Genomic DNA, 25148 nt, shown 5'->3' on the forward strand with positions numbered 1-25148 from the left:
TAGAACACAGGTGAATTAAAGCAGTTGTTTGGCAGCTAGAAAGAATTCCTCTCTATGCCACTGACCTTTTCATTGGCAAACTGGTGGACACAGTTAAGAGAGGAGACTTAACAATTCTGCCATCATCAAGTAGGTTTATCATGTTTGGCAACTTTGCTCACAGCTGGAAGAACACAAAGGAAAGCTTTCCCATAGCAAGTGGCAGAAGATTACCTGCGACACATCCCTCCTTTTAGTGACCCCACCAAGACTACAGTACCCCAAAGAAGAGGACTCTCAGCCACAACACTCAGGGTGACTTTTAAAGTACATCAAATTCTGAATTAGAAACACAGGCAAAAGCCCTAATTTCACAAAATTGGGTCATTCTGTGCTTGCAGCTCTGCTAATGGTTGAAAGAAAAAGATTTTTTTAAAAATAAAAAGAAAACAGAAAATGGGAAAGCACTTATTTAAAATTACCATCACATCTCATTTTCAATTATCTTTCCTGAACTCTGCCTCACCCCCAACCCTTTGCTTGTTGTATGTGCTTAAACCTGTAGACAAACATGAAATTAGTTTGCATAAAGGCACTAATTAACATACACTGCTTGGTAACAAAGCCATCTTTTCATCTATTTTTAAATTCTTATTGTGAATCCTTAAAATATATCTCATTTTAAAGCATCACTGATTCAATTTTAAAACATTGCCAGAACCTGCTTTGCTAATCTGCAAACTCGATAATTCTCTCCCAAACCTCAGCACACTCAGCAACAATTTAATAGCAAATATCTCTAGTGGGACCTCATATTACTAAGATTCTATTACTTTTTATATTACCAAAAAAGTGCTAGTACACTCTAAAGTATTATAAATAGTTCAGACCAGGCAATGCTTGTCAAAATATATGAAAGTTTATTTTTTTGCACTCAGAAACCTGGGATTTTTATCTTGTGTATTTATAACCTATAATGTGCCCCCCATAATTAGTACAAAATGTAGATTACTAATCAACTTTCTAAAGTTTCTAGACATCTTATTTCTGTTAATGTGACTGCTAAGGTTGGTATGTTGTACACTTAACAACCCGATCTTGCTACTAAATGCAAATTATAAACATATCTTAAAATAATTGCATATATGCCTAAAACTGGCTTCTTTAATTATATTCTTCTTAGTCTACCAAGCAGCCTTTTTCTGATTGAGGGAATTTATGTTTGTGCTTCCTGAAGATTTTTAGTTTGGGGTTTAAGAGACATATAAAAATCTACATACTTATTTAATAGTTTTAACACATTTAAAAATGACCTTTAAGAAGTATATATCCACTTAACTACCAAATGCTTTGTATCTTGTCAGAAGTCTCTGTAAAACTGTTCAACATTTGAAACGTTCAAGTTCTTCCATCATTAGTACAAGTCCAACTTGTATGTGCTTGTACTAATGTACAGAAGTAGGTCAATCTATAAATACAGAGATATTTCCACAAAGAAGAGATTATATAATGCTCAATCAAGGTATGTCTTCAGCAATGTCATGCTAGCTTCATTTTTAAACAGATTCTTACTCATTCCGTGTGTGAGCACTGTGCTTTTTATTTATTTGCAGTAACTACTATTCACTATACAAACTAGTCTTTAATTAACTACTCACATTCTTTGTCAGAGATGAATTGCAAAATGCCACCTTGATTACAAAGCAAATCCACTGTTGATATTTGCACCACGTGTGTATGGACAAACCAGCAACATGACATATTAACACCCTCCAACTTGTATTCCCATGCTCTATGAAATTTTTCTAAGGGTTACGAAATGATGCTCTTTTAGTCCAATTTTCTGCCCCTCCTCTACTCTTCACTGTTCCTCTAGTACGTTTTATCTCTTTAAATTCTCTCTCCATGGTAATACCATCTACTCTCCTTTTTAAAAATTTACAGTGAGGTATAACTGTCACAGGAACAAAAATCTTCCAGCTTCTTCTCTTCCTGTAGATAGATCTTGCTGGCAAACCAAACCATAAGGAAGAGGCTTTTTAACAAACTTAATCAAACGAAGAGAATACCTGGAAATCCAACACAAAGTGGATCCTATGCATTGAGAGTCTTGCTCATTGCAATGGAATTTTCTACGTCCTAGTGAAGGAAGCGTAAGACTGCTCTGGGTTCTCCTCGGCAAAAATGTAGTCCTGCTCCCTTACTATTTCCTTGGTAAAATCTGGACCATGCCCTACAGTGAGACTGATTCCATAGCAAAGCTAGAAGGGCAGGCTTAGTCTCTCATACACTAATTGATACATGCAAGTGACAAAAGTCAACACACTTTTTCTGGCTTGATGGGCAGAAATCACCTTATCCATCCAAACAATTTCGGACAAATTCAGCACCTACTACTATTCCAAAAATACATTTGTGCCACAGGTGTGGTCATCAATAAGCTTAATGCCCAGCTGCTTAGAATCATAGAACATGTCAAGCTCCTTTTACAGAAACAGAAAACAGGACCCAAAGAGGTTATATGATTTTCCAAAATTAGACAACTAGCTACAATGCTCCTGCTTTTCTTTATATACTTTTTAAATTTTTATTTTTTCATGAGACAGCATTTAGTACAATCTTTACTGGTTTTACAGATTTTTAAATTTTATTTGTAAGGCCTAAGGGCCTCTTCTATCCTTGTCAAACGGGGTGCGAACCTCTCTAGCTATTAAGTAAACTAGACCACAAGTAACTACTATAACCAAGCCAGCAGGGGCAGGGTGTTGAGCACTCTGCTTCAGTTTTCAGAGGTCCTGGGAAGGGTGCTTTTATGTTCTCATTAATGAATACAAATAAAAACTTGAAGTTAGTCTCCTCAGGGCGAACGTCTCTAAAAGCACAATTCAGACTCCAAAAACAAGGAAAATTCATGGAGATGTAGATTATTACTTGTGGAAAGCAGTAAAAGGGACACAGAATAATGTCTCTGGGCTTCTTGAATTTGCATCTCTGCTTCCACCTTTGTCTGTGATACACACACACACACACACACACACACGCGCGCACATATGTATATCTCCCATACATATATCACATTAAATATGTATACATTGCATATAATATATGCATTGTATGTATATATCTGTTTTCTATCTAGAGCGTAAAGAATATCTTTAATGTTTTCAAGCCTCTATAACTGGAGCTAATGTGAAATTGCGAAAATAACTAGGTAAGTAGATTGGCTGGGTCACAGATACAGATTTGAGGTATGATTAGAGGGTAATCTTTTGTTTCCTGGTCCTCAGTGTCCACCCCTCCCAAACCACACTAAAGATAGAGCATATCAAGGCATTTCGTCACACAAGTGACATCAGGAGTGGTGGAAGGAGGTCAAGCAGCTCCAAGAACAAAAGAGATTAGAATTAACTGTTGATGACAGAGGATATTTGAGAACATAGAGTCCTGTGAATTATATCATGTATAAAAATTCTACATGAACGAGCCAGGCTGTCACAAACCCTGGTTGACAATATAACTGGACAACATGCCTTTCACCCCTAGGAGCGCCTTCTCCACCCAGGAAGCAACCCTCCATCCTCCTGATGGTTCCCTACCTCCTAAAGTTCACATGTGTCTGCCTCTTCATGTTCCTGCCAGTCAAGAAGGTAGAACAGAACATCTCACAGGCTTGTGAGAAAGCTACTCAGGAGGTAAGTGTAGATGTTCTGTTCTGCCTCCTTCAGCAGCAGAAAAATAATCAAGGCTTTTTAGTTGCAAGAAGGCACTTGGCTTTTAGCCACTGGCCAATTTTCCCACTCATTAGCGGCCTTTGAGCCTTTTCCACTTATCTTCTTGTTGTTTTGCTTTTTCAGAAATTACATCACTTCTGATAAAAGAACTCAAAAAACCAGCAGTCTGAATGTGGTTTTAATCCCTGAGGACATTGCCATTGGTGCAGAATTCAGCCCTATGGGTGTTTCCATACACCTGATCCTGGCCTACCAAGAAGAGATTCCAAGAGTTCTGCCTACACCGTGCATGGTGGCAGGTAAGGGAGAATGCCTTAGGAAAGTTTCATTACAAAGTATTCAAAATAAAGGCAAAGAACCCAAATCTTTACTCATCAGAAAACCAAACCCAAATGTAGATATCCACATTTTGGGGGTTTTGAAAGGAACTTAGAGAGCAGCTCATATTGCTTTATTTGATAGGTAAGAAAACTGAAACTAAATGAACAAGAATCATTTGGTTTTTGAGATTTTAAAAAACTAAAATGAGAGACAGAAAGAATTAATTGGTGCCATAACGAAGTAACTTTTGTCTGCATATACTTTCTTCTAAAAGCCACTGGTTACTTATGTAAATATTGGTGCCACAGATCCATTTAGCAACCATGCTAAGTTACAGGAAATACCTCATAATAGTCGCTTTTCTTACATATTAGACTATCAACTGTGGAAACCAGTGGTTCACCAGAGAATCTTTCCACGCCTCTGACAACTTCAGAGCAGAACAAACAGGGAGGACTGATGAGAACATCCAGCTGCTGCTGCTGGCGTCTCAGACCATCCTTTCTGGAGGAAGCGGCAGGATCCTAGGAAATACGTGACCTGGGTTCTAGCCTTAGATCTGCAGTAAGCAGCTATGGGGTCTTGGCAATACATTCAGTCTCTCTGGGTCTTGATTTTTCATTTGCAAATTAAAAGCTTAAAATCATATTGCTTCCTTCTAGCTCTCAAATTCTTTGAGCTCAGTATGCAGAGCTGGGGAGTGACTGTATGATGTGTATTCATGTGTGTGTGAAGGACAGATGTGGGTCCAGTCTCTGTAACCAGCAAATAGTGAGTGGGCAGAAGGGTTAAAAATTTAAGCACGTTGAGTAGCAGTGGAATAAATGAGAGCCGCAGGTCCTACATATTCCTTATAGCCATTTTATTCATAGGAGGGATTACAGAGAAAGTGTCTCTTTTCCAGGGAAAATTAAGAAAACCAAAGCATCATTTTGATGCAAAGGTTCAAGAAGAATGGAAAGAGGCTGGACAGAGTAAGAAGTGCACTGAGGAGATGAGAGGAATGCAGACACACATAGGTAGCATTGTGGGTTGGGTACCAGACCACTGCAGTAACACAAGTCATACACATTTTTTGGTTTCCCAGTGCATATAAAAGTTAGGTTTATACTCTTTTGCAGTCTACTAAGTATGCAATAGCATTATGTCTAACAGCACAATGTACACATCTTAATTTAAAAATACTTTATTGCTTAAAAAAACAAGTAACAATCATCTGAGCTTTCAGTGAGTTGTAATCTTTTTGCCATTGAAGGGTCTTGCCTTGATGTTGATGGCTGCTGACCAATCAGGGTGGTGAATGTTGAAGGCTGGGGTAGCTGTGTCTTAAAATAAGACAGCAATGAAGTTTGTCATATCCATTGGCTCTTTCATGAAAGATTTCTCTGTAGCATGCGTTACACATATTCTTCACAGAATTGCAGTTAGTTAGGTCCTTGTTCTAGATTAGGCTTTGGCTTAAAGGAATGTTGTGGCTGAATTGGTCATCTATGCAGACCACTTAAACTTTCCCCTCTCAGCAAAAGGCTGTTTCTTTTTCTTATCATTCATGTGTTCACCAAAGTCATACTTTTCATGTCCTTGAAGAACTTTTCCTTCGCATTCACAACTTGGCTAACTGGCACATGGGGCCTAGCTTTTGGCCTGTCTCAGCTTTCAACATGGCTTCCTCCCTAATCATTTCTAGTTTTTTATTTAAAGGGAGACACATGTGACTCATTTCACTTTAACACTCAGAAGTCATTATGGATCATTAATTAGCCTAATTTGAATATCACTGTATTTCAGGGACTAGGGATGCTCTGGTACAGGGAGGGAGACTGGGGAATGGGCCAATGGGTGGAGCAGTCAGAACACATACAACATTTTTTCACAAGAAATCTCCATTTACTTACTTTCTTTAATCAAATTGTCTGACACCCAGCCCCCAACACCTGACCAGGATGATGGGAATCTTCTGTCTCTATCAGTAAAGAGGATTCTACCTTCCCAGGGATTTCCCAGTCCAGAAGCCTCACCCACAGCCCAGAAGATGGTGGACGTTTGTTGGTTGTTCTCCCAAGATTCTCTCCCCTCCACTCTATTATTAATTTCAGATTTTCCTTTGTTGTACAACAGTCATGGGGTTTAGGTGAGACTGACCCCATCATCAGTTTCAGAGGAGGGCCCTGCTGATCTAAGGTGATCTTCATCATCTTACCCCACCTGCTACTGTGCTTGGTTTGCAGTTTGCATCAGTCCAGTCAGAGCAAACCTCAGGACACTTGTTCTCTGATTGTGGGCACCAGTGGTTTCTATCCCGCAGGTGAATGTGGAAGCCGCAGCCCCAAAGTTTACAGCAGCTTTCTAATGACCATGAGAAGAGTCAGCCTGAAAATGAGGCTGACTGGTGGAAGAGCAAAGAATAAAGAGAACCTCAGAGCAAAGGAGCTGGAGCCTGATTAACCATGCCTGAGGCTGGACCTACTTTGAATAACCACATTGTTTTTTTATTAATACAGAGTATTTGTACATATGTATGGGGTACATGTGATATTTCATATTTTAGAACAAGCACAGTATATGCATTCATTATATACTGTGTATATATAATATAATGAATGACCAAGTCAGGTATTTAGGGTGTCCATCACATCACTTCAAGTATTTATCCTTTCTATGTGTTGGCAACATCTTGAGTCCTCTCTTCTAGCCACTTCGAAATATACAATATGCAATATATTGTTAGAACATGCCCGCTAATATGGCGCAGTTAGTGGTGCCCCAATAATGACAATAGAAACATTAAGATCTCTGATCACAAGATCAGCATAATAGATAAAATAATAATGAAGAAGTTTGAAATATTGTCAGAATTACCAAAATGTGACCCAGAGTCATGAAGAGAGCATATGCTGTCAGAAAAACGGTGCTGACAGACTTGCTCAATATAGGGTTGCCATAAACCCTCAATTTGTTAAAGAAAAATCTGTGAAGCACAATAAAGCAAAGTGCAATAAAATGAGGTATGTTTGTCCATCACTCAAGTATGTACATGGATAGGAAGATTTGGCCTACAAGGTGTCTATCACCTGCAATCAGCATGGTCTGAAATGTTCAGACTTCCTTTAGCTTGGGAATGCTGTTGTGGCAGTCACTATTGGTTAAGGAACAAACAGTCATTCCCTTCACTCCTCCCTTTCTGCCCTTCCACACCAAATCTCAAGCAAACATGAGCTTCAGGCAGATAGGGTTCTTCTTCAGACCCAAAGACCAAAGCTGAAGAATGCTATCCAGGTGTTAAACACAAATGCCTGAACCAACATCCAGATGTTAACTTTAATACCTTAACTAAATGTGCCAGCACCAGGGATGTCTAGGCACAGATTATACAACCAGCTTTCAGAAGTGATTCGCCTTGACTTAGGTGCCAGATAAGTCAATACTCCATCACTACATTTCTAAGAATTGTTTCAATACGTAAGTGTCAAAACAGGGTAAGTGAGATCCAATTGCAATGAGGAGGAAAGATGAAGACACAGCTAATCAGGCACTCACACCTCCTTCTTGAAAGAATGAGCACAGGGGACCAGATTCTGGCTACAGTGAAACCCAGCTGGACCGCCTTGGCAGTGGTAATAATAAGACAGGACCAAATTTGTTTGTGTGTTTTTGTTTGCTTGCTCACATTTTAATGGAAAAAAAAGGTATTTCCTGTGCTTTCTGCGTTTTTGAAGACTTTCAGCATTAAAATCTTATTGATTTTATTGTTAGAAAAATAAACCATAAATATTTTAACAATGGTGCAGACTTTGAATTGACCCTAAGACTATATGAATTTCCCTTAAAATATGATATATAAAGTCATATATATGTGCATGCATATATATTTTAACAGAACCAGTAGATAGCATAGTACTTTAAATAAAAAAATTATGAATATTGATTTTTTTCTCCCTGATGAGCTATGACCTGGGAATCACAGCCAACGTGAGACTATTTAGACCACTTGATCATTAACCTTTCTCCATATGTATGTTCACAGACATCTACTGAATGTGGTTGCTATATCCCTAAAGGGGCCTCAAGTCTATTACAAACCCTTGTTTTGAAAACATATAGTTCTATCTTATTTCTAAAATGCTCCAAAAGTTCTTGGGGCATCCTGTTCCCATGTTCAGTCACAACCACAGGTCATCAAGTCTTCCTGTGTCTTAAAAACAGACTTTCTCCAAATGCAGTCTAAACCCATTTTCTTCTGCTCAGTCCAGTGAGATGGAGAAGGTTGGCTGGTGTTCTCCAAGGCTCCACCTCACTGCCCATAGATTGTTAATTTTGTCTCTGTTCAGCTTTTTCTTCTCCAGAATAAATGATCCACCTCTTTTCCTTGTGTACATAGTCTCCAATCCCTGTCATCATTTTCCTCTTTTATACGTGAATTCTATGCAATTTTCCTGCATATGTTTTAAGTTACAGACCCTAAGTGTAATAATATTCAAATAAAAACACCACCTACAATAAATTTGACATTATTATTTTCTAGCTTCAAATAATACGTGTCTTAACACAGCCCAGGATAATATCGCTTTCTTAATGCCATCACTAGGTTAATGACGCATATATTTCTGGAATGCCAGATCTTCTGCAGCCAAGTTTATGTCACATTATACCCACCTATTCCCCAAAGGAAATCACTGTTAACAAATTTACATTTTAGTTCTTACAGTGGGTTTCTACTTTAACTTTAAATAAATAATATGTGTGCATCTCTCTGTCGTGATTTTTCAATCTTAGGTAGCCAGTACCTACTGACTTCTCTGCATGAAAGCTGAAGAATTTTATTCATTTATATACCTTTTTTCCCTCCCCACCTGCTCCCCAATTTGGGTTAAAATTCATGATTTTTTAGTTCTTCAGTTGGATAGCTGTATTCATTTCTGGATCTAGCAGCTTTAGAGAAGAGTTATTGACCTGAAAACTCTCAGATAAAAAAGTTAACACACCTCATCACCTCTGGACTTCTGTCAGCATATACCTCTGTACTGTCAAAGTTTATAACATTTATATTTTGTTTTATAAATATTATGACTACTAATATTATGAAAATGTTATTGCAGACACAATAAGAAGAAAAGCAATCCTATGTCACCAACTCGTGCTATTAAAAATAGAATGTTCTAAGCATCACAGTCAGTAAAATATATTCTCTACTCTTAAACTCTAACACACTCTCAAAATCATGCCATAGTTTAGTTTACTTGTTATTTGAGCCCTGGATTTTTAGGCAGTGCTATCAATACTACAACTAGCTATAAGCAGTTAACTTAAAAGATTAATTTAAGAAATTTGTTGGAAAGATATAAGGGTCACTCTCAAATCAAAGGTAAAGCTAAGGATGAATCATTAAAAGTAATGATTAAAAAATGCAATTATTTTTGGACCAACCTAAATGCAAACTTTAAAGATGTGTATACTATGAAACAGAGAGAGAGAGTGAGAGACAGAGAGCGTGAGAGAGCGAGAGAGCGCAAGCGCACTCATTACAGGAAAAGGGCATCTTACTGGCCTGGCTTGGGTCACAAGCTAGGGGCAGTGCCTCTTGACTGAGTCTCATCAAGGTTGCATGCAATAGTGAAGGAGAGTTCTCAAACACAAAATCAAGATGTGGTCACCAGAAAAAAGAATAGAACTGGGGTAAACAAAAAAAAACAGCATTTATTGATTCTAATAGCACTTGTCACATTTTCATTCATAAACAATTTGGGTAATTTTTTGTTTGATATTGTCCTTCCCAACCAGATTTTGTTTTCTACAAAGGTGAAGTTAAGTAGAGCATTCATTCTTTTAATTTACATGCCTAGCAGTGTCTGACAAGTTATAAGCACTTACTAAATAGCTCTTGAATACTGTTGCATAAAAGAAAGGTCAAGGGCTTCCAGGATGTACTGCCTAGACTATTTGTCAGAGACTATTTGTATGAGTTTATTTTAATAACAAGTATTTTCAGATGGCTGAATTACATATTAAAGAAGGGACTACTCTTTCCAAAAGCACATTATCATGGAGGAATACAGCCTAAGTTTTATTTTACAAGTATTGTAAAAGACGAACACCTCTCCAAACCTTTGGATTATGGCAGGATCCCATAATCTTGTCTGCATGCTACCCACACAACTGATGGTGTACAATTAGCTGATCCAAAGAATTGGCAAACAATTTAAATTTTCATTATTCATTCAGAATGCCAGAGCCAACAGCCTGGGGATCTTCGCAGTCAGGACTGGGTAATAGCACTACATAATACCTGGTCTAATATCTCCTCTGCAAGGGCTCAGTCCTTCTCCTGACTCCTCTCCATCCCATCTTTCCCCCTTCTTTCCTTTTCCTTCTTCTTCCTTCCTCCTTCCTTTTCCTTCTATCTTCTTCTTTCATTCCTTCTTCCTTTCTCCCTTTTCCTCCTCCTTCTTCCTCTTCTCCTTCTTCTCCTCCTCCTTCTTCTTCTCCTTTTCCTCCTTCTTCTTTTTCTTTTTCTTCCTCTTGTTTTTCTTCAAGACATTGTCTTGCTCTGTTGTTCAGGTTGGAGTGCAGTGGTGCAATCATAACTCACTTCAGCCTTGATCTCCTGCACTCAAGCAATCCTCCTGCCTCAGCCTTCCATGTAGTTGGGACCACAGGCCTTCACCACAACACCTAGCTAATCATTTTTACATTTTAAATAGAGATGGAGTCTCACTTTGTTGCCCAGGCTGGTCTCAAACTTCTGGGCTCAAGTGATCCTCCTCAACCTTAGCCTCTGAAAAGTGTTGGGATTACTGGCATGAACCATGGCACCCAGCCTTTGCCCATTTCTTAACAAACTCGGTGGTAGTTTTTTATTTACAAGCCTGCCTCTCCAACTAAACTATGGACCCTCTAAAAGAAGAAAGTATGTTTGATTCATCTTTGTTTCCCCAGTGCATAGCACAGGGCTTGGCAAGTAGGAAGTATTCATTAGATGTTTACTGAATCTAAATAACCATCAGGAAAGAAAGTCTTTGACAAAGAAATACAACGAGAACATAGAAACAGCAGTCCATACTCTAAAGAGGGAATATTTTGTTTTCATCTAAGAAAAAAGCTCCACCTCCACCTCAAAAGGAAGGAAGGAAGGAAGGAAGGAAGGAAGGAAGGAAGGAAGGAAGGAAGGAAGGAAGGAAGGAAATAAAGAGAGCTTTAGTTCTCTAAGCTGTAGAGAAATTTTAAGTTCTTTTTCAAAGAATTTAAAACGCATGGATTAGTCAGAGGGGTCTAATATCTCTAAATCAAATGATGACAAAATAAAAAACAAAGAATGCAGAAATTATCCTTTTCCAGGATTTCATTCCTTTATATCAATAGAGAAAAATGTTAATGAGGAGGGTTTGGCAGGGGTCACCAATTCCTCACTGATGTCACAAATTCACAAATTTTGCTTCACTTTTCAGAGGCTGTTTGTGGCCATGCTTGTGAAATCTGCAATTCACCTCTAGACAATAACTAATTATTACCGATTACTAAGAAATAAGTCAACAAAGATTTTCCTGTTTACATTCTTATCAGACTGTATCAGAACCATCTGTTTTCAAGTTTGTTGTTGCTGGGATTTTTTTATCCCAAGGGATAGATTCCCCACATTGTTCTCTGAATACATGCATGCAAAACTGCCTCTTAATGCACAGTTGCAGTTTTCACTAAAACATTTGGGTAGGGGGAAAAATCCCATATGTTTTTGTGAAATAAGATGAAAATAATCAGGTATCTCACTGAATTTGTTCTATCTTCAAATGAAGAATATGTTGGGGTCTGTCCTATCTCTAATTACCATCCCTTTGTTTGCACGGGGTGACTATTGATTTTGCCAAAAGTACGTACGTGGGGCTTTATGATACTAAAGTAACTTCAACCTGAACAACATAGTAACAGACTCCATTAATATAAGAAAGAATGTACAATTTTAAAACAAGCAATATGTGACCCCTTTGCTCCATTGTTCACCAACCCCAGTCTCCTGTCAGTGTTCCATTGTTAAGGAAGCAAGAGAATAAGATTTTAAATAGTGGTATTCACCAAGGTGCTACCTGACTTTGGGCAAGCAATTAACCTTTGGTGTCTCAGTGACTTCATCTGTAAAATAGGGATAAGGATTTTACACAGGTGTGATGCCTGGACTAATTAGTATAATTATCATTATTGATGGGAAAAGAATGTTGGTCATTGATATCATATCTCATGTTAGCACCTGGAGAACCACATATATTCTCAATGTTGACTCCATTTTATAGGAGTCTGTAAAAAGAATGATGACAAAAGTTATTCATGGAAACTGGGACAACACAGTTAAAATGGTCCATATCCACATAGGCTCATATCCTTAATGGATTATTTTTGAACTTGCATTTATCACTTAGATGCTTTCTGAAGTTAGACTAAACACATAAACTATGAAATTACAAGGAAATTTTTGAAGAGCCACATTCAGTTGATAAGCTTCCCTGCAGCAAAATGCTTTCCAATTCATTTATATGTGACACCATGAGCCCATAGCAGAAGTTTAGGGTTGAGAGATAGAATTTAGGGTAATCAAAGTCAAGTAAAAGTGTACACTGAAGACATTGTTCGTATAACATTCCAGACTCCCCACTTCTGTGTGTGTACGTCCCCCGAAAGAACCCCAGCTCAAACACTTAGGGACCAGGACAACCAACAGAGCTACATGAGATGCCAACTCTGCAAGACTGGGGTCACTGAAGCTGGGGACAGTAGGGTGTCCTTATGCCAGAGCCTGGGTAACAACTCATGGGACAAGAAAATGGACTTGTTGAGAAAAACAAAAATGGCGTTTCTTTCTGAGCTCATCTAGGACTCCTAAGTGCACTTACTATGATTTTTAGGTCAGGATGAAATAACTTCTTTTAAAAAAAGATTACCTCTACATATTGGCAAAAGTGACAGTGAAATACAGAGAAAAATGTAGAAGATCAAAAGTGCTCAAAACATCAGTACTCAACACTATAACCTCTGTATCCCTTACCATAGACTCGTGTTCTTTCTAGGTCCACAATTTCTTCTTTTGGCTTCAGTTCCTCCCAGCAGAAAATTCTCTTTTCTTGAGCTCAGTAGATGTCAAGCCTCAAATCTCCAATATCTCCAAAGAAGCTGCCCTAAATTAGCCTCTTGGCAAGTTATTCATATCAAGGACTGTATTCTTTTCCTCTAGATTTGCCTCAAAATTATGGGCAACAACTTTCAAATGGAAACGCTAAAGCTGTTGCTGTTTTTCTACTATCCTCACCTATCCTATGAAACATAACAATTAGCATTTTTAGCAGGATTGAAACTGCTAACACAACTTCTCTATGTCTTACACCATTAAACTTGATGAGAAATCCCCTCATGATTAACATTCATCTCGCTGTATCGTGCTTGAAGGTTAATAATATCCACCATCTCCTGAGAGAGGGGGAGGGAAGCTTATTTATTAAATGAATAGCAGAGTGAGGCAGCCAGGAAAGGAAATTCCCCGCTCAGTCCACTAGAGGGTGGCTTGGCAGAGCCGAGGGATGGCCGAGGCAGAGAGGGCCATGGACAGAGCTCCCTGTCTTGCTCGCCTGCACTTTAGTTGGTAAGAAGAAGCAACATTAGTATTCATTGCTTTCTTTTCCTCACCCTGGGAAGGCTTTCATTTCTATTAGAGACACTTTACAAATGTCAGAAGTCAGTGTTGGCTGGGTCATGGCATGATGGGGGGAAAAAAATCAACCTATAGAATTAGACTGCTTAAATTAACATCCAGTCTAATTCTTCTGAATCAACACTGGGTGAGATAAATATATATGTATTAACAGATCCTAAGTTTAAAAGTCTCATAGAGTATGTAGCAGTATGTGTGCACTTCGGATATGAATGTGGAGTGAATGGTGCATGTACGTTATATGGAATTATACATAATGCATAAAGAAATGTACCTAGCCTTTAGCACACCAGCTGTTTCTGCTTATAAGCCTGAGTTATCCATGAAATGCAGTAGACATTTTGTAATAAATATCCTACTTGGTTGACTTTTTTAAAGGCCTAACCACCTATGCTGATTTATAGAGTTTAGGAAGAAATATAAATTTTAGCAATGAAGGACAGAATTTTTAAATTTCCCACATCAAAACATTTTGCATTCTGAGAAAGAAGAGATGGGGAATGAGCCTGTTTTGGTGGTCTCTGCATGGGTGGGAAAGCAAAAGAGAATAGGATTTTCCTATCTGTAATATTGTTCAGTGTAGCAAACCCTTTTGCTTGTTACAGTACAGCAAATGGAGTGTTTAATTTGGGATTCGATGTAGTCTAGAGTCAAGGTGCAGCAGTTTTATTACAGAAATACAATTTTATTGGAGGCTGAAGATTTAATTTCCACCTTACATAGAGAGCCAGAAACGGCATGCCTGTTTTGCATTTTGCATAGCATTTGATATATGTAATTCCTGGCCTAATTTTAGAGTTTGAAAGGTGGAAGAATCACAATATGTAGATTCAAATTCTTCAACACTTCAGCCACAGATGACATTTTAAAAATGAGCAATTTTCTGTTTCTTAGTCATGGATTTGAAACCCTTGTTCCCCTCCCAGGAGCTCTTCACCACATCCTTTGCAGGTCTCCCTAACTAGGTGAGCCACAAAGCCACCTAAAAGACGACCTCATGTTAGAACAAATGCTTTCTTTGTTTAAAGCGGTCTACTAGATGGCATCCTACTAAAACCTAGGATGATCAAACGATATGTGCCTAATATCTGTCAGGGTCATATGTTAATATCTGTTCAGATGTATGTATTTCAAATAAAATAATTTGTAAACACATTGGAATGGCTGAATGCGAAAGAAGCAATCAAATTATGTTAGCTGTAAGGCTATATCCACACTGGAATCCAAATTTGGAGGATTTTGTCATTCTCTTTTTTTCAAACGTATTCATTATAGGATACACACACACACACACACACACGCACGCACAAATGTTGCTCTTCCATCTGTTTGCTTTTGCAGCATTAGTTCTCTTCATCAACATTTCATACTTCCTCTTTACCACCAGGTGGAGCCCTTTGTTTATGGACATGTGTCCATTTCCTTTTTCTCAAAGATGCTACCAGATAAACAGCTCCAGAGCTAAAATACTGCTGCAAACACGAAAATTTAACACAGAGAGATCAAAAAGTAAAGCTTTTTAGGCATTGGTATAATAAACCTTGCTTTGAGTCCTATTGCTACTAGATTTAATGGCTTACACATTTTCCTATTTATAACTCCTGCACACCAAACAGCAGAAAATAATATGTTGTGTGTGCCATAAACAATGTTGCTGCAGGCCTATTTTATGTAGTACTATCGTCTTTATAATCTCAAATGTCTGGCAACTACAGTCAAAAAGCAAAAAAAAAAAAACCAAAACCAAAAAAACCCAACCAAATACTATATGCTGTAAGCCTCAGTTGTCTTCAGTCTTAAGAAATATATACCTCATTGAAAAGAAAATGTTTTTCTTCAGACAAAAGAGAGTGGTAATTCAGCTGTAACAGATGGCAATGTAAAAATCTTCTCTTAGTCAAATTCATCTCTCTTCAATTTGAGATCCAGTTAAAGGTGCGTCAAAATCCATTTTAGCTTTGATTCTATTTAGGAGCTAATTAAAATGGAATACTATTAGCATGGGTAATTATTCAATTATTTAATATTCTTATTTTAAGAATTTGATCAAAGCTCTTCTCATGAACAAAAAGCAATCATATTTTAAAAATTGGAACCCCAATTTGCATGTGCAAATAACTGTGGAATGAGCTCACCCAATGACCTCAACCTTGATCTAGAAAGATCGTTTATGCACAAGTAAAACATTCACATTCTCTATGCTAACTCTCTGTTGGATCTATTCTCAAGGTAGTTTACTTACGGCAACATTGAAAGGCCTTTTAATAATACATGTATTTACCAACAACATTAAGTTACATAATTAACTGGAATATCATTTCTGTTCCATTTTTAATTTTAACAAGGATTGTCTCTCTTTGTACTTCTATATGCAAAATTTTGCTTAAGCATTTGCAAAGCAGTGAGTGGAGGAAGATTTGTGTGTGTGGTTTATTTAGTCAGTCTCCTAGCCTGAGAAATTTGGCTTTTCTATTGGTATACAAACTGGTTCTTGGATCAGAGGCTGAATGCGAAGGAGTCCTTATACAACAAAATGCTGGAACCACCATTTTGCCGTCTGCTCGCATACAATAAAATGGTGGCACAGAAAACAGTGAACACATTGTGCCCACGAGAGTTGTCTGACAGTATCCTACTCTCTAACCCAGACTATCAAGCTGCTTTTAAAAATACTGTTACCAAGTAGCTAGAGGTATTTGCTTTTATATCTATATATAGAATGCACGTGTGTATGTGTGTGTGTGTCGTGTGTGTGTATAAGATGCTGAAAGAACTGGCTGTGCACATTTGATGAAGGATAGAAAGAACTAGTCAAAAATTAACACTCAAGCTGAGAATGAAAGCAAACCTACGTAAAAAGCACAGGTCCTAGAAATTGCTTCTAACAGTTCACAAAAGCTGTATGGTGAATTTGGCCTTGATAACTCCTTTCATTTTAGTATTCACTGCAAGCAACTTTGAGCTAGGAAATTGAAAGGAGTTGGTATTCTTTTTCTTTCCTCATGTCCTGTAAAAATTAAAAGCAATCCCACATTTGACTCTCACCTGGGAACTCCATGGTCTCACTTTTTACAGAGGGTAAGGAAAAGCAAGGACCAATATTTCTTTCCTCTTTTACTTCTTCTGCTCTTAATTTTAATCATTACAAATGCTTGGCTCTTTTAAAGTGTGAAAATTCTTTTTTCTGCAGTGCTTCAGACTCACGCAGACTCCGTAGGGATACAGTGAGGAGCTAACCAACTGCACATGGGAAATGAGAATGTTCGTGGTTAGAAAAACTGCAGTCTTTGGTAATTTTCCACATGGAGTAGAAGTCATAAGTGACTTTTTTTCTTTTAAACATAATGACTTGAGTCCTTGATATAGAGTCGAAGGCTCAGATTTGAACATGTGAATGCACTAATGTGTTTTACAAAATTTAATTTGACTTCTTTCTATAAACATTTTCACTATTTTCAAGTGCATAATAAATAGGTTAAAACAAGACACCCTCCCTCCGTGATCCCCCCACTTCCAGACAGAATTATAAAAGGCTACTGTCTGTAAATGAGAAATAGCCCTGTAGGACCCACCAGCAGGTTATGCAATATGTGACATAGACCACCAGGGGCTGAACTGAAACCGCTAATACTTTTTTCATAGCATCATTAGCTAGAGTTAAACAAGGTGTCAAAGTGAAAAGATGGGGAGGTTAACCTGGCTCATTATATTTGCATGACTTTATTTTAATTATTTTCTTGCACTAAAATTAAACACTAATATTCAATTTTATGACTTAAGTGTGTTACCCAAATACAGTACTTTCCATCTTTTTAGATGATTAGTGAATTATTTTGTGATTATTATCTAAACTTGATTTTCAATAAATACGAAAATTCTCCTGACAAAAATGCAATTTAAATTTAAGACTAAGGAGAGGTTATTAGTAAAAATTTTCTCTGTTGTACTCTATGAGATAAAATTGATTTTTTTTTGAAATTTAGATCTTAAATCAAAATCTGCCTCCAAACAAAGTGAGTGAGCCCAGGGCTTGTGGAGTGAGTGTGCATGCGTTCCTGACATCATGTTGGCAGTCATCGGGAAAAAAATATGTTCTCTTTATAATAGCTGCTTTACAATTTGGGACACTATGAGGTTTTTACGTGCACTAATATTACTTGCCCCATGTACCTTAAATAAAGTCAACCCAATAAATTTAGGATCATGACTGAGAAATAAATGCCATGTCAGTAAACCTCAACCAGATACCAGAAGAAGGATTATGTGATTGTTTAGTCCAAAAATTAAGTTTCATGTCTTTAATTGGTGTCATATCCTGTCCTACGTATGTTGTGCTTAAATCAAAGGCGACCACATTAACCTGGAAAGGAAACATAATAACAACTCCTTTCATCCCCTGCCTCCAATGCTTTTATGCTCAACCTTAGTTTTTGTTAAAACACTTTCAGACAAAGACAACAGGAAATAGTAAACATGGCAACACCATGAAAATAATTTTCGGATGCACTATTTCTCTCCATGTTCAAAGAATGAGTTGTACAGGCTGCGGAGGAAACTGATGTATCATTAAATCCAGTACAGACAAAAACAGCCACCATTCCAGCAAAATGGATACTTCTGTTCATTTTATAAATCTTGGTTTTAACCAGATGAAAGATGGGAATTAACTCAGTCTCTCACATCAATGGCCTGAAACGGTGATGTATCACGGTAATACATTCAAAGGGAATCAGGAGTATCTAACAACAACTTTAGGAGCAGGAATGCAATTATAACTGACAGCCAGATGACTGGTCAGGCTGCTGCAACAGCAGATGGTCTTGAGATCTTTGCATCTAAACACCGAGTCCAGGTGAATGATATACAGATAAATAACAATACCACAAATCATCAACACAAACCAAAAAAGTGCTGTGACTGATAAAGATTTCAGATGTTAAGAGTTAGCCAACTCAACTCCTTACTCTTCCCTTTCCCTCCTAACCAAACAAAAAGCTTGTTAGTGGTTGAGGGCCCAGCAGGAAATGTTTGGACACTCAGTGCCAAACACTAGTCCTTCACTAAAACCTTTAATATACTTTCATGTTTGGATTACAGAGGCAAAAAGGCTCCAGTAGAAATTACTTTACATGTAGAATATTAATAAATGGACCAACTCTATTTACATTTATTATACTTCCTCCTTAATCAAGAATTACCTGGGAAGAGTACCTAAAATTCAAAGAGAAAGAAAATTTAACTATCATTAAAGCAATGACCGACATACAGCTTTTCCTTCCTTGAATATGTGTTTCAGAAAAAAAATTGAGTAGGTTCTCCTGGTAGATTAGAGAGCATTTCTTAACCTAGCTAAATACACATATTTCTTCATTTTCAGATTCCCAATTATCTTAAAATACTTTTCTTTTGCATACCAAATTTGACATGAATTTGCACTTTGTAAACTACTACAAGTAACAAGCCATTCTAATCCAAATGCGGATAAAGAATTTTGGGGAAAAGCTTAGTAAAAATGTCTTATTTTGTAAAGCAGTTTGACATTTTAATTAATTATATGGTATTAGTTTCAAAAATAATGTAATTATATTCAACCTATTTATTCTTTTAGTGAGCATGGGTGGGTATTTCAGCACCATCAAGCATTTTGCATTTTTCATAAGGGCTCTTTGAGTAACTAAAAATTATGCCTTTTCAAGCAAACCAGTTATAATGAAGTTAAACTAAAGGTTCTTAGATTAAATATTTCAAAACATCTCCCTCATGTGACATTCTTCTTCAGGGCTCTACCCTCCTATTGTTGTCGGTTCCAAACCCATTTTGAGGTCTCAGCTTTCTCCAAGCGATGTCAAAATCAGAGGCCTTTAAAAGTAGCTGCTGTGAACAGGAGGCCCTTTCTGCACAGCCAGCCTGACAGTCCCTCCAGATGCTCTCAGAGACTTGCTTCATGTGGATACACAGAGCAATTCTCCAGACACAGATGCATCTGATGCCCTTTCCTGAAAACAACCCTTCCAGAAAATATGCTGACCAAGAAGAAACAGCAGGGGTGAGAGAAGTGGTCAGAGCACTTGAAACATCTTAACAAGCACTAATTAAATGTCGTGCTTAAAAAATATGGCTTAAGAAAGCCAAATACAATAACTTCTTGCAGATGGTTTTAGGAACTAACAAGACCTGTAGGAAATGGCACATTAAGATTAGTGTCCCCAAAGTCTCCTACAACCATTAGTGACTAGAGGTGCTGTGCATGTTAGAAAGAAATAATCAGAATTTGTCTGATGAGAATCTGTTTGGTTTTTTTCTCATTTCTCTCTGAAGGGAACTGCGCATCTGTCAGTGTGTTACACAGTCAATACTGACACAGCCAGCCAATGGAATATAAAAAGAGCATTAGCGGCCTTGAAATCTATTTTTTTTTTCTGATGGGGTACAAAGCCATCCTGAAAAATAATTGTATCAAGAAGACGGGGACTGTGCTTTGTCACATATGTATGACAATGCCAATAGAGTGGGCATTTTATAACTGTTCACTCATTTACTGATCAAACATTCATTCAGTGGTTACCCTCTCCTAGCTATGGACTATGATTTGGAGATAAAGTAGACAGACATGGTATCTACCATTCAGGGTGTAGAAGCTGTGTAAGGTTATTTGTTGAGATGGATGAATGGATGGATGAGAAAATGTGTGCTGGGGAAAAAAAGGTGTTTCTCAGACACAGGTCTGGTGGTCTAGTCTGATATTCTTTTAGGATGAAACCTTCCATCTGAACACATTCAAAGAAACATAGAGGCAGATTCGCCAGGTGAGATGGCTCAAGACAAACCCAGTGGCAGTAATTACTCCCAACATGGGCCTGAAACTAGGTGCTGGCATGGAAGTCTGAGCTTCCGATGAGGGGGCTTTGAAATTGAGATTTTCCACAATCTTAGAACCTATTCAACATTATTGTTAGTACTAGCTTTCTTGGCAGAATCTGGAAGAAGAGCCTTTGATAATAAAAGAAAATATAGACCTAATATTTAAACATTTTTAAAACCCGAAGTATAACTAAAAGACTAAAGGGTAGATATATATATATATATCTGACTCTATTGTTAAGATGACACCTCGTTTCCAGTTGCTTGTATATTACCCCTTGGGAAGACGTGACTTACCCAAACTGCCTTTCACGCTAGCAGGCTTCTTGATCTCTTTACCGTTGTTTGTTTGTCTTAATTCTACTTCCATTCGCCATATATTCAACTGTTTGATACTAATATTCTACACCTTGTCTATACCCATGATGCAAATTGGGGTTCAGCCGTGAGATGACTGTTAGAAGCAGTTAAGACTCAATGGAGGGGAGACTGGAAATTGTCAAACCTGTGCTCTCCAGAGCAGCCAGCAGAGCGCTTTGGGGACAGAAGGAGCTTTGGACAGGGGTTCTGTCACAGAAGCTCTGTCGGGTCAAGCTGGTCGGTTGGAAATAATGAGTCAATCTAGCCAGGCCATTGGGGATGTGTGGGGAGATATTTAGTGAAAAAAACTTCTATCAACTTCCATGTTTTCCATAAAAGAACTAGTTAACTAGATTTTCCTTTCCAGCTGGTTGCTTTGCAATATCATGAAAAGGGATTTTCAAATGATTGGGTTGATGGGCTAGCAGTCCCTGACCTCACAGAGCCACCGGTGCCATGTCACTCTTGGTTATCAAAACCACATACCAACCACCACCACTTACCCCATAAAAACATCCTCATTAGAATCAACAGAAGAAAATAACCTTGCTTTGGAGGTGGTGGTATTGTGCATTTCATACATTCATACATTCAACAAACATTCACTATGAAACTCTCTGGTGTCATTTACTGAATAACTCTACACATGCGAGTTGGTAGAATAAAAAAAGGCTGCTGAAGGAACTCATGAGGGAAAAAATTATCAAAGTTGTAACATTACAAAAGTTTCAGCCTTGGGAGAATCCAAAACCTAAGGAAAACAAGGCTGTTTTTCTCTAATGTCATGGACTAGGACAGTGTTTCAGGTAACTCCATTGATGAAGATGATGAACTGATGTGGATGCTGGTGCTACCATTCACATGGGGAGGGCTCACTGCATGCCTGGCACTGTGCACAATACTTTCGTTATTTAATTGCTGTAACAAACCTGTTATATTGGACTTATTATTCCCATTTTACAGATGAGGAAACTGAGACCCAAAGAGACTAAGTAGCATCTACAACCAGTGACATCTAGTAAATAGAGGAATCCAGACTGAACTTTACAGTCATCTTGCTCCAAAGCCCACACCACTTTGCCTTCTTTCTAATTTGGCGGACTTGCTTTTGGTTGAGGCCATTTAATATTCAAGTCAAAATCTAAGTGATGTTCACTTACACATGTGTGAACTGGGTGAATTTTTTTTTTAGCTAGGTCTGGAAGACCATTAAGACAATCTTTTAAATGCATATTTAAATGCCACATTTCCAGGTATTATTTAGTAATATTTCATGGGCTCCAAATCTCATTCTTTGTGTTTACTTTTACATCAGACCTCTCCAAAGAGGTACCGCAGATGTAATGATGCAGGTTCCAAAGGTGTTGCCCTTCAGGTCTAGATGGCACAGAACCGCCCCAAAGCTGGCCCCTCAGCAGCTGTGACAGTCAAGGAGTAACCCCACACGTGCAGCTTAGCAGGCTGCCACCCAGAGGTCTGAGACACTGGCAGGGAGGAAGAAAGAATGGAGGAGAAAAGAAGAGAAGGTAAGGGAAGCATAGAAGAGAAAGCAAGGGAGAGAGACGGATAGAAAACTGCACGCAGCCATCTGCCACCACCTCCCAACTGGCCTCCCCAGCCATAAGCCAGCCTCCTTCCAAGTCCTTCAGCAGAGAGCTGTGTTCAGAAAGAAGCAAAGGGGGCATGTGGAGGCAGAAGACCCAGAAGTCTTGGCTTGTCATCTGAAACGTTTGAACTCGGGCAAGCCATGAACCTCTCTAGGTCTCAGTTTCCTCATCTGTAAAATTGAAATAAGAATAAGGTCCATTTCACCAAATACTGAATACCTAATGAGATCATGTATTTTTAACAGCTTTATTGAGTTATAATGGACATATAATAAACTGCACATGTTAAGTGATGATGCATTTGAAGAGAAGCATTTGTAAACCATAAAACTTTCATCTCTACCAGGCTCAGAATCCCACAATAGCTCTCTAATTTATTTAAGACATTTTCTGTTTGGTTTTTAGGAGTCTTCATAACTGGTCTGCACCTTACCCAGCCACCTCATTTCTCACCATTTTCCAATAGAGACTCTGATAACAACGAGGCCAGTCTTCTTCATTTTATCCACTGGATTTTCCCTGGAACACCAACAGTGACCACAAAGCCCCTCCACTCATCTTCAGCATCTTCATTCTCCTGTATCTGTTCAGCCTTTGAACACTAAACACTCTGACAAATGCTGTCCTATGTACCGGGGATGCTTCTGAGAGCAAGAAAGACAAGTTCACTGTTGTCGAGGGGCCTCTGAGAGAGCTCTTGACTGTAAACAGGGTGTTCCCCTGCCAGCACCCTCCTCCCCACATGAATTCTCTACCTCTGGTGCCCTCTCCTCTTTGAATTCTCTTTCAATTACCATTAACTCGTTATTTTATCTCTTTTTTTTTTTTCCTGAAGCTCTTGTAGGCTGTTTCCTATGACTTATTTATTTTTTTAAATTCTCACAGGTGTAAGCACTGTCCACTAAGCTATTTTTTCCATATTCTTATAACCCAGAGTAGACATCAAATGCTTGTTGATTTCAGAAGAGCACATCAGAAAAGCAGGGCACGTGTCAGAAACTTTCCCAGGGAACAGGACCCACCATTGCCCCTCAGTGGCACCTGTATGGTGGGCTGGTCGGCCCTGCTGGGAGGGCGGCACTAGCGAGGACAGTCTGATTCACGGCTTGTCCAAAGCCAGCCACAGGGGAAACCATGCTCAAGGACATCTTCCTGCTGCCAGCAAAAGACGAGTGTCTCCTAGCAACCGGCTTCCAGTGGCTTCCTGTCCTGGGAGCCTCCCCGTGCTCACAGCTTTGTGTCCTGGGGTTTTGTATTTTGGCCTTGCTAATCACTGTGTTTATTCTAGATTCTGAAAACTGAGGAATAAATGCAAGCTAGCTGCTGACATTGGAGTGGAGATACCATTTCATTTGTAACCTCCTTTCGGCAACCACTCATGACTTTCATGGAACGGAATGTTTGGTCTTAGTCTAAAAAGGGTGAATATATTTTTTGAAAAATTTCATTTATATCAAGGCAGTTGGTTTGAAAGATACATAAAAAAGGAACAGCACACATTCTTTCCATCGAATAACTGACAAGTACTCAGACCTTTTCAAAACAGATGCACTATCATTCAAAACCTGTTATGGCAATAAACTCTAACTTAGCAAATTCACAGATGCAGAAAGAAAGGCAAGGTGAATTTGAAGAAAATGGTTCAAAGGACCTTACAGTTTTGGTGGCTTAAAATTATGTCTGCTGCAATACGGGTTAAGCATTTATTTCCTCTGTGTTCTTCCTAGAGATTCTAACCTTAGTTTCGAGGTATATATGACTACATTTTTATTTTAGTGGAATTGAAGTCTGCTGTTCATGCTGCTTTTTAACATTTTCTCTTATTTTTATCAAATATTCATCCAGACACAAATTCCTCATCTATTAAAAAATTAATCAGACTTCACAGTAAAGAGCTCAAAACTGTACGTATATCCTTTACTCAAAAAAACCATAAATTTACGTTAAAAGTCTGATTAGTTTTCTCTTTCAATAAGGAAAACTCAAAGACTTAAGGTGAGTTGAGCGCCTGGAGTTAAATGTATGAGAGGGCTGATAAACCCCAGAACTCTTTTCCAGCAAAGCCACCAAAGCCTGGTGCTGCCTGGGGTTCCCTGAGCAGCAAATTGAGGTTTGGAGTCTGCCACTGCTGTATTTGTGCAGTGAGCTTAGTCTCTGCAGACTTGTGAGTTCTTTGGAGGTATTCCTCAATTCCTCCCCACCATTTCCCTCCCCCCTGTTCCAGCAGTAACAGCCACAAAGTCATGAGGCCAAGATTAATTCTAACTGTTTTGGCTGTAGTGGAGTCTCTCTAAATCTAAGACTGACTTTTGCCTTCTCAGGAATAGTATAGGATTTACCAGATAGTGCCAGTGACTTCCATCTTTTCAGAATCTACTTTTGAAGTTTATCCTTTAATGGAGTTTCTACTTAGAGGGGATTGAACATTTCTTGGAATAACTCATAGGCTCCTTAGCTTCCTCTTTTGGGGTTCTGTATATATTTGTTTCAGGGGTGCAGAATCAATCACATGGCTACAGCAGAGACACTCCTGCTTACTCATTAAAGAAACCCGTATGTGAATCAACACTTTCCCTATGGTCTCAGGCTGTTCTTCGTTCC

General features: G+C 38.4%; 1 non-coding gene across 1 annotated transcript; it reads right to left on the reverse strand.

The window, feature by feature from the left end:
* Window positions 1-2579: 2579 nt before the first annotated feature.
* LOC118155154 (U6atac minor spliceosomal RNA) lies at window positions 2580-2699 on the reverse strand. Its single transcript, XR_013519455.1, has one exon. It is a non-coding gene; the product is annotated as a U6atac minor spliceosomal RNA (small nuclear RNA).
* Window positions 2700-25148: the final 22449 nt, after the last annotated feature.

The sequence above is a fragment of the Callithrix jacchus genome, chromosome 6 (genome assembly GCF_049354715.1).
Source record: "Callithrix jacchus isolate 240 chromosome 6, calJac240_pri, whole genome shotgun sequence".
NCBI classification, from domain to species: Eukaryota; Metazoa; Chordata; class Mammalia; order Primates; family Cebidae; genus Callithrix; species Callithrix jacchus.